Raw genomic sequence first — 10,466 nt, forward strand, 5'->3', positions numbered from 1 at the left:
GGGGGCCGGGAGGCTCCGGGAGGGGGCAGAGCTCCTCGGGGCTGGGGAGGACCAGGAGGGGAAGGAGGGAGCCGTCGTCGTGCAGCGGTCGCTTCCGCGCGTGTTTCGGGGCGCCTGGTGCCGCGCTGCTCCGGCATGGCTGCGGGCTGCCTGCCGGGAAAGCCGCGTGTGGGCTGCGCGGAGGGACGCGGGACGGTTATAGGAGGCGTTGTGATGCTCCCGAGAGATGAGATGGGCGCTCTGGGCTCAGCCCGGTGTCCCGCCGCGCTTTGGCTGTGGCAGAGGCTCGCTGTGTAGGGGTGCCGTGGTATTAGGCTGCTCAGACGGAACCCAAGTGAGGAAAGCGGTTGTTTTGCTCGATTTCCCCCAGCACGGCACTTATTTCCTTGCCAAAAATAGCTGTGGTCGGTGCTAACGGAGCTGTGTTGCTGTATCCCCAGGGATCAAATGGGGCACCGAGTCCTTCGTTAACACCTGAACTTTGTCCCAAGGAGGTTGTGGATGCCCCATCCCTGCAGGCATTCAAGGCCAGGCTGGATGTGGCTCTGGGCAGCCTGGTCTGCTGGTTGGCGACCCTGCACATAGCAGGGGGTTGGAACTGGATGAGCATTGTGGTCCTTTTCAACCTAGGCTATTCTATGATCCTTCCTTCCCTTGTCCCAGAACTCCTTGTTTTTACTTCCTTTCTGTTAACCTTTCAGCTGGATGCTAACAACTCCCACGCCTGTGGTGGGAAGGAAGGAGCGCTTCCTTGCCTCTTGGAGGTGGGCAGCGTGCTCTGAATGGAGCCTTGCTGCTCAGGGACAGATGTGGCTTTGGGGCGTCTCACCGGTGTAAGAACAGAAGGGTTCAAGTGGCTGCTTTCCTACAATTTCCATGTGCTTTTAAGCCACAGGTGGGCAGAACGGACCTGTGCTGTTGCAGTGGGAAGGCAGGAAGGTGAAAAAAGTCGTGTTGTCACAGTGGTGGCTGACTTGCTTTTAAAGGTGAGAGGATTGTTCAGTGTGATTGCAGCAGTAATGGCAGAGAGCTGTTAGAAGGGGGCTAGATCCTGCCAGCAAGCTTTCTGCACCAGTGAGAGTATTTATTTGCTGTGAGAAGGTGTGTTGTTCTCGTGCCTGGTTCTTTGTGTTCTTCAGGTAAAGGCTTTTGTATAAGCTCACACTGTTGTAATTTATGTATCAGTCAGCTGAGAAGCTTGTTGCTTTTGTGGTTTCTGTTTCTATAGCATGTAGACTGACCTGGGTGTGACTTTATGACATGGGGCTGAAAAGGGGCAGTGTCCTGCAAGAAATGGTTTGTGGTCGACTGATGTCTTGCTTGGTGTTGCAGAAGCTGCTTCTGCGTGCTGTGTACCCAAAAGATTGGTAGATCCTCTGCTGGAAGAACAAATGCAGGAAGCTGACTCCTGCTAGCATATGATCATAAGAGTCCAGTTTCCCTTTTGTGGAGTTGTCTGTCTCAGTTTTCTGAGGAAATCCTTCTTTAATTACTTTCTGACTTCTTTTTTTTTCAGCCCAGCTCTGATAAATCAGGTGTTCCCTATTAGCTAGCAGCTCTGACACTAGCAGTGGTTTTTTTGTCATTGAATCTGGTGTAGTTCAAACCAGATTTTCTCTTCCTGTTTTTCCCTGGTTCGCAGCACAGCCGTTGTCTGGCCAGACAAAGTACAAGGATCTATTGAGGAAGCTGCTTTTTCAGTGAGAACTGAAGCTTGACAGGAGGGGGCTTGGCTCAGGCAAAATCGTGCGGGTGATCTTGCAAAGCAAACGTGCCAGAGCTCTCTGAAGACAAATTTTGCTGTCAGACTGACTACTGGAGAGCATTTTCAAGGGCTTTTTGCGCTTTTAAAGATTTCACAAAGGCTCAAGTCATTTTAAATACTTAGATCTGTAAGGGAAAGGAGGGAGCTGTGGGAAAATAAAAGCTCTTTTTGTAGTGGTGAGGGAGAACTTGCTTGGATACTTTGCTCTTTTGCAGATACAGTAAGGGAAAGGCAGTGTGACCCGCAGTACAGTGACTAATGCCAGTGTGTGCTTCTTTTCAACCACCCTTACTCTGAATTCATAATAGCAAGGGAAAAACCTTAACTGTAGAGCAGAGGAGGCTATGTAATTCGTTCTGTAACTATGTGAAGAATAAATGGGGTTTTGTCACTAATTATTTCCTGTCCTTTTCTGGTTTAGCTAGGCAGCAATGGCAGGTGAAGACTGTGTAAGAAAACGCCCGTCTGGCTCCACTACAACCTACAAGAGCCCTGAGAATGAAGAAATGCAGAGGAGACCTGATGGTGACAGATCCTTTCAAAACTCCAGCAATGGTGAGGTTCTTTCACTTGGGATTAGCTGGGTTTGTATTAGTTTATACTGTGGCCAGCTGGGAAGTAATGTGGCTTACAGCTGGCTTGATTTGTGGATGATTATGTGGCAGTTTAAGTGGTTTTGCCTGTGGACTTTGAGACAATGTCCCCAGAGTCCTCAGTCATGCTGCACTGCTTTCTGTGAGGAGGTTAATGACAGAACTGCAGCTCTTATTCTTTCTCTTTGGGAGGCAGGATGAGTGAAAAGCTAAGCTAGTTTGTCACGACGTGCCACATGAATCTGTTCCAAAACTCTGATAACAGTAATTGAAGGAGATAACTTTTTTTAAATGCTCTCCTGAATAATGTCACTATTTCACTGTGCATCTTTCAAGTGGAACAGTGGAGCAAATATAAGTTGAGAACAAGTGAAATTTCTTCTTCCAAAGATATCCTTGAGAGGAAGCTGTCCCACAGACTATTGCAGAAATGAGACTTTCAGCTGTTGGTGGTACTAATGTTTTAACCTGGCAGAATGGGACTGCTATGTCAATGCTGTTTTTAGAAACTCACAGGAAAACAATTATGATGGGTTCAGAAGCAGACTTCTACCTCTTTACCTATGGAAACACCTTAACCGTTATAAGTAAGTTTGAGTCCCTGCACGCTTGTGGGTAAAGAATAAATATAGCTGTGATAATTAGCACTTGGTAGGTGGGTGTGCCTGCTTTTTAAAAGCTTTTCTTTTTAGAATCTATGAAACGCAGGGTATCACTGCAGGTGAGATGCTGTGAGTGGGCAGTACCTAAATAATCTGGGATGGATGTCTTGACAGCATGCTAGGCTTTCATGTGCAGGTCCACATCTGGTGGGTTGGGTTAGTATAAAAAGTTGATTTAGTGCAGTCCAAACTGCAGTGCAGGTCTTCCACAGGGAGACAAGAGACAGTCTCTGAGTGATGACTGTGTTATAGGGTGACACAGAAGATGGATCCCTCTGCACAGGAATTTCTCTCTGCTGGGTTAGATCAGCGGCTCTGCATCACAGAATTTAAAGCTTTACCAAGTCAAAGGAGTGCTCTCATGTTCTAGATAGTGGCCCCTTCACACAGTCTAATATGTTTGTGTAAGTAGTTGTAACTTTGTGTGAAAGCACAGCTAAGCTGGAAGGGTTGCTCAAAAGTAGCACCCATAAACGTTTTCTAGCTTTCTTTCATCCTAGTTTCAGAGCAACTGTTCCTAAAGCATTAGTCCTGACAAATATGCAGGCAGCTTGAGGCTAATGATCTGGAATGCCTGGCAACATCCTTTTACTGTAGCATCTTCACACCTGAATGGCACAGAGTTCTAGATGATACACGTTTACTGCAGTTAAGGAATTCTAGACACCCAGGACAGCATCTTGTATGCAAGCAAATATGTAGTATTTTTGTAGCAATTCTTTCTGCAGGAAAAACTAAATCACTAACGTGACTTTGTACTCTTTATCCTCCCTGATTAGCAAAGACAATCTGCTTTTTAACTTAATAGTGTTAAGGGCCAATTGACTTGTTTCCAGAAGCACGTTGATCTCGTACTCTTTTCTCCTTGAAAAGGCTAGAGTGTCTTAAGCAACTGATTTTGTCCTGGCACGGTGTGAGCGGTGTGATCTAAGCAACAATAATCCCTTGACAAAATCCAGACTGCCCTAAGTTTTGCGTGTTTTCAGCTGGAGATGTGTCGATAAATGCAAAACTGTTCTGCTTAATGGCATATTGACATCAGGCAGTACAGTAGCAGGAAGATTTAACCTGGAACGGCTGTAATAGAATCTTCATGGCAGATGTAAAAGGTTAGAGAGGACGTGGCTCTTTACTGTATTGAGGCCCTCTGAAATGCAGCGATAAGATGGTTTGAAACCAGTAAACTGATGGCTGTGGAGAAATCAGAAGAGGACTGATCTGCAAACAAGTCTGTTGTGGCATATCTTTGCTGGGTATGAGTAAGCATGTTTGGTAATGCTTGTCTTGGAAAGGGCTTGTTATTGTCTAACCAAGAGGTTACTATGGATCATTCCTGGTGTGAAAGTTCATGAAGCTGCACAGATGATGTGTCCTTATTGATACAGGAGGAGGGAGCTTTGAACCAGGAAGAAATTTTGAACACTTGAGAGTTTACTGTCTGACTCTGGGCCACAAGTGTGCATAAGCTGCTGAAATTGAGTTTCTTGGGTGTACTTCAGGGAGTTAGATGGAAAAAGCTGTCTTGCCCACAGCTGTGTGGGCTGGTGGATACTGGTAATTCTTATGCTCTGACATGTTTTATAATCTGTGGGTTTGTTGAAGGCTGAGAAGCTTCTTGTGACAAGCCTGGAAATGTGCAGTTGTGACCTGGACAATGCTGCTGGTTCCTTCTGCTAGCCAAGAGGCTGTTTGGGTTCCATGTCCCTGCAGACTTTGCTTTTTAATTGGATTCCTTGCCCAGCTACAACATGGTGACCTCTGTGTCCTGTGCATTCTTCAAGCAGATCAGCTGAGCATTGAGGGCAATTCAGTCGTAACTTGTTCTCTATCTGCTGCATGCGTGCATAGATTGGAATAATTCAGAATAAGACTGACTTGTGTTCTGTTGTACCTGGTGTGGAATGCTTCTGCCCTTTACAGTATCCCTGTGCTAGGCTGGCTTGAACATGGCTGGTCTTTCAGATAAGAGCATCTCCAGTGATTTTAGATTGGGAGCCTTTGAATCCAGGTAACTGACAGTCACAGGCAATCCTCCTGCCGGTGTTTCCTTCACCTTTCCCGTGATAAGTAGTCTGATCAAGATATAATGAATATAGTGTTTTTCATTTCCTTTTATGGAAGGGCAGTACTGGGTACAGTTTGTATGGTATCTGTGACTTTCCAAGAAGATCCTGAAGCTAAATAGCCTCTGTAATCATTGGAGAAAATACTTCTGCTTATCAGATGCAGCTGTGTACAGCATGTCCTAAAGCCATCTGGGGAAGTACTTTTTGTTTTATGAACACATGACAATAAACTGAAGTTCATTTGTGTGCTTTTCTTAGCTTTTCTGGGAAGAAAAGTTTTTGTCTTGAATGCTGTGCAGTTCAGACAGAACAGCCAAGGAAGATGACTGACTTCTGTGGCTCATGAAGGCATTACCAGCTAGAACTGTAACACTGCTCACAAACCATGCCTTCACTCACATGACTTATTCCCACTTGTGCTTTTGATTGTAATTACACTACACACTGGAGCAGTTAAACAAAATGAGTACTTTTTTTTAACACTGTTGATTTTTTGAGAGCTTGCTCAGTAGAGTGCTGGCTAGCATCTCATGCAGGAATTGGTTTTGCTGGGTTCCAGGCTGTAGTATTAATGAATTGTGTCAATTGGGATGATTCTTTTTCTCATATCAATGTCACTTGCTTGTAATATGTACAAAATAAGATTAGAAAAGAAAATCCAATCCAATTTAAAAAAAAAAGACAGTTTGTAAATTTCTTTTTGTGAAACTTAAGTTGCTCGGATTTTCAGCAATAAGAAAATGTCTTGATAATTACATGATCTCTTTAAGGCTGGTTTCCTGTGTGATTTGCTACTATGTCATTCTAGTCTTTAAAGATCTTTTTCTTTGCAATTTCTAAATGTAGTTCCTGTTTTCTTAGGACAGAGCCTGCTTTACTTTAATGGTAGATGTGCTCGCCTGTCTTGTGCGACCTTGAGTCTGATTTCTTGGATGGTATTGTAATCCTAGAGTGGTGCAAAGGGATTTTTGATAGCAAAGGAAAGTGGAAAATTTAGACTTCTTAGTAGCGTACAGTTCCTCTTTTACTCAAAATCATGTGATGATTCTATTTCTAAATGACTTTAGGAAACATAAGTAGCAGCTTGCACAGCAGAAGGTGAATGATTCAAGATGATGATTTATCTATTCTACGGTACCTGCCTGGTGATGCCCTGCCCAATAAACTCATGGAACAGCAGGATGTGTTGGTGTTGTTGGGGGGCAGATTTTCTTCAACAGGTGACAGGTCTGCTTATTTTTCAGAAGAAAGCTGACCTTACAAGTGGCTTTACTTAGTTTGCTGCATGAGGTACGTGTAGAGAAGATGTTGAGATCTTGATTTAAAGACTCATTAAGCCTTGCTATGTTTCTAGTCTACATGATGTTTGCTTATTCACTGGCGTGTGGGTGGATAAAGAGAGAGGAGGGACACTGTGTACAACTTCAGCAATTGCAATGTCAACAGGTCAGAGACCTGCCCATTTTCCTTTACAAATATTACAGTCATACGCTAAGGTATGGGTGAAACTAGCCATTTTTAAGGACTTGTTAGTGGAAAAAGGATGTTTTATTTCTTAAGAGAGTCATTCCTGAGTAGTTGTAGTGATAGGAAATGCACAGTCAAAGCAGTTGCTGCTCATTTTTTGTTCAGCTCACACAGGAAATAGTGCAACCCCCAAGTCTCAGATGTCTTGTTGTCTTTGGCCCTGTTGGACAGTTTCAAGTGAAGTTGAAGACTGGCAGGTGGATGAGGGAGCAGTTCTCACCTTTTGCAGCAAAGGTAGCTGGGCTGTGAGCTCAGCAGCCCTGTGTGGTTTGCTTGCCAGCAGGTAAACATACTGTGGTTTTTAGCACAGCAATAATGGGTAGAAGGACTATTAATACGACTGTGGAGTGGCGCAGTGAGGGAGCTGAGTTCTTGAGGTGCTATGAAGGATATGCTTTCCTGCTGCTTGTGGGATGGTTTTGCTTATTGTTTTTCTGTGGGTGGGGGTGCCCATATGAGACCAGTGAAGTGCAGGAGCTGATTGGCAAAAGCCATTTTACGCTCTTGAATTGGTCCCTGAATGGCAGTCTATCGCACCGTTGTACTTGCTGAATGACTTAAATGCTGAGGTAACTTTTTGTTTTGGAGGCGAGATGCTTAGCAGCCAGGAATTCTATTTCTGTGAACAGTGAACTTTGCATGCAGCCAAAATATAAAGAAATAATGATATTTAGCTATTTCCATTCCTTGTTGCATTGTGCGGTGGCTAAAACTACCTGTAAGAAGGTGTTGCCACTTCCCATTCTTCAGTTCTATAGACTGTATATTTCTTTATGTCCAAAATCTGTTCTTACTGCCTGCTTGATATGGGGTGGTAGGAATGTCTAGTGCTGACAGATGAGTATAGTTTCATTGAAGATGGAAATAGAAAATATTTCACTTAATTCTTGGTATTGTTACTGCTAAAAGTCCCATGGTGTTTTTAGCATGCGTAGACCTGTTGTTGTTGTTTTTTTGTTTTGTTTTTAGGGATGAAATGTTTGAGGGAAATACAGTCAGGCTGATACTAGTGATGGGGAAAGAAAGGAGTGAGAGTAGCCAGGTTTGAATACAGGATGACAGCCTTCCAACTTGCCAGTCTGCCCATCTTCAGGAATGGTTATTTTACAGATAGTTGTATCTTGACTGCCTGGAGGTCTCTACATTGCCAGTAGACAACCTAATCTTTCGTCTAGTTCACAGTGCATAAGATAAAACTATGCTAGAAGATCAGCATGCTTGGATATGACCTTCTACGGGTTGTTCTGACTGCTGTTTCAAGGCTGAATATGTTTAAGGACCTTGGAATGATTTGCAAGTTGCAAAGCTTTCAGAAATCCAACACGTTATCAGCTGTTGCCTGCTTTAGCATGTTGTGATCCTAAATGGCTGTTTAAAATACTTGCTCAAAGCTTACTAATTTATTGTAGTTTAGTTTGGTACTTGCTGAGACATTACTAGGAATCAAAAGTATTAATGAAAAACTATGAATGAACTACTGCCTGCTGTTTTTCCTGTATTTTCAGTCATGCAGGACACACTGCTGCAAATGCAGCTGTTAAATATTTGCTTTCCTTCCTTAGGCCGCGTTGATGTGGACCATGTGATAACAAGGAAGATGCAGCTAATAGCAGAAGCTGAGGTAAATATACTCTAATGCTTCTTTGTGGGGAGGAGCAGGATAATTGAGCCTGATGATCTCTTTGGAGACTCATCAATCCTGGAACACAAATATATTCTTTTCAGCCATAATTCAAGTGTGGTGACTTTTATACAGCCCTCTTTCTGTCCGTATCTCTTCTCACTTTGCATAAGAGTAGTGCTGTCAAATGCAGCTCTGTCTTGTTTGACCCCAGTGGGTTAGAGTCCAGTGATAAGAATGAACTTTGAGGCCCGTAATAAAATTGAACTTGCCTCACTACTAACTTTTGACAGTGTAATTGTCAGCTAGCCTGTTCCCTTTGACAGCTTGTGTGCCCAGTGCTTCAAATTCTGTGTCCTGTTACCCACTAATGCACCTGGCCTATATCTCATGGCTTCCATTGCCCTAGCTGTGGAGATGACCTTACTACTTTTCAGTAAGCATTATCCTCAGAGAAGATAGTATTTCTATAAATGTCGTCTGCATTTGTGTGAGCTGCCATTGCCTTAGCATGCACTAAGGTGATTTATGGCCAAATTAAATGAAGTTAGCTAACAGTTAACTGCACCTTCCTTGCTAACCATTGTTGCACAGCAGGCATGTGCTTTGAGCAAATTGTCCTGCGCTCTTGCTTCACTTTTATTGTAGAGAATTCCATGCTAAAGATGAGGTCATCTAATTGTCTCAGCCTTATGTGGTTATTAGGGATTGGATACTTAAAGGACAGGGATAAATACCTTGCAACTTTGAGGTCCTTTCCTGTTTTAAAGTCTCTCTATTACATAGATATGATGTGTAACTTACAGTAGATACAACTGTAGTGTATTGAGGTGTCTTCCACAAAGGGACTGCTTGTTGTGCTGACGCTCCTAGAAATCAACCCATTAGAGGGATAGTCAGCTCTTAATTTTATTTCATATATTGTCTTCTCTGAGTGACTCTTACTGAGGGCATGATAGAGCAAGTCTCGTATCTGCCTCATATCTTTTTTCTGCAGATAAATACAACCACTGCAATTCACTGTTTGCAACTAATGCTTGCACAAGCAACCTTTAAAGGACTGTTAAGCACACGTAGCTGTGTAAGTTCCAGGGGATGCTATCTGGATGCTAGGGGACAACCTGATCTTGGCTTTCCTTCTTTGAGAAAGTCATCTTTCTGAATGCTTTCTGACTCCAAAGTTTGATATGTGGGAGCCTGTATTCGAGGCAGTTTCTTAGCCACAAAGAGAATCAAAGAAAACCAGAAGGCTCAGTGGCACTTGAATGCTGAAGATGCTCCTGACACATGGGAAGTTCAGGTTTTATGTGCTGAGTTCAGCAGATTGCAAACTTAAGATTCCTCAAAGCTACAAGAATAGCTATAGGGCTAAGTATAAAAGCCTACATCTGTTACAAATGCCCGAGAATTCCTCTTCTGCCTCATCGTTTTGACCGGTGGTTCACACAACAGCAGCTTGGATCCCATTTTACCCTTTATGGGGTCTGTATCTGAGGCCTATACAGATGCTTGATTTCTGACAAGTGCTAATCACTGACAGCTTCCATTTGTTTAAGTGGGAGTTGTAGGTGGTTTGGCGTTGTTCCAATTAGGATTATAGAATCCTTAGAGTTGGAAGAAACCCTTAAAGTTCGTCCAGTTTAACTCCAATGCAATGCACAGGGATTTCTACAGGTTGATCAGGTTGCTCTGGGAAACCTGTGCCAGTTCCTCACTACCCTTATCATGAAAAACTTCTTCCTTATATCCAATCTAAATATCTCCTCTTGTAATTTGAAACATTTCCTCTGTCCTGTCACAGCAGCCTCTGGTAAAGAGTCTGTCCCCTTCTTTCTTATAGCTACCTTTTAGATAATGAAAGACCACTCTCATATCAGCTTGGAGCCACCTTCTCTCCATGCTGAACAGCTCCAGCTCTCAGCCTGTCTTTATAGGTAAAGTGTTCCATCCCTTGGCTCATTTTGTGGCCCTTCTCTGGGTACACTCCAGCAGGTCCAGAACTCTGTTGTACTGAGGACTCCCCGTGTGGACACATTACTCCAGGTGAGGTCTCTCCAGTGCACATTAGAGGGGCAGGATCACTTTTCTTGACCTGCTGATCACACTACTTTTGATGCGGCCCAGGATCCAGTTGACTTTCTGTGTTGTGAGGGCACGCTGCTGGCTCGTGTTCAGTTTGCCATCCACCAGTACTCCCAAGTCTTTTTCAACAGGGCTGTGCTCCTTTTTTTT

At 43.7% G+C, this 10,466-nt stretch overlaps 1 long non-coding RNA gene across 3 annotated transcripts; it reads left to right on the forward strand.

Moving 5' to 3' along the window:
* Positions 1-21: 21 nt before the first annotated feature.
* LOC116216979 lies at positions 22-8,280 on the forward strand. Of its 3 annotated transcripts, XR_004160777.1 has the most exons (4): positions 22-334; positions 890-986; positions 2,187-2,320; positions 8,176-8,280. It is a non-coding gene; the product is annotated as an uncharacterized LOC116216979 (long non-coding RNA). The 3 variants fall into 3 exon arrangements; XR_004160778.1 differs by having other exon boundaries at positions 28-986; positions 2,191-2,320; XR_004160776.1 differs by having other exon boundaries at positions 30-986.
* Positions 8,281-10,466: the final 2,186 nt, after the last annotated feature.

Source organism: Meleagris gallopavo, chromosome 10 (genome assembly GCF_000146605.3).
Source record: "Meleagris gallopavo isolate NT-WF06-2002-E0010 breed Aviagen turkey brand Nicholas breeding stock chromosome 10, Turkey_5.1, whole genome shotgun sequence".
Lineage (NCBI taxonomy): Eukaryota > Metazoa > Chordata > Aves > Galliformes > Phasianidae > Meleagris > Meleagris gallopavo.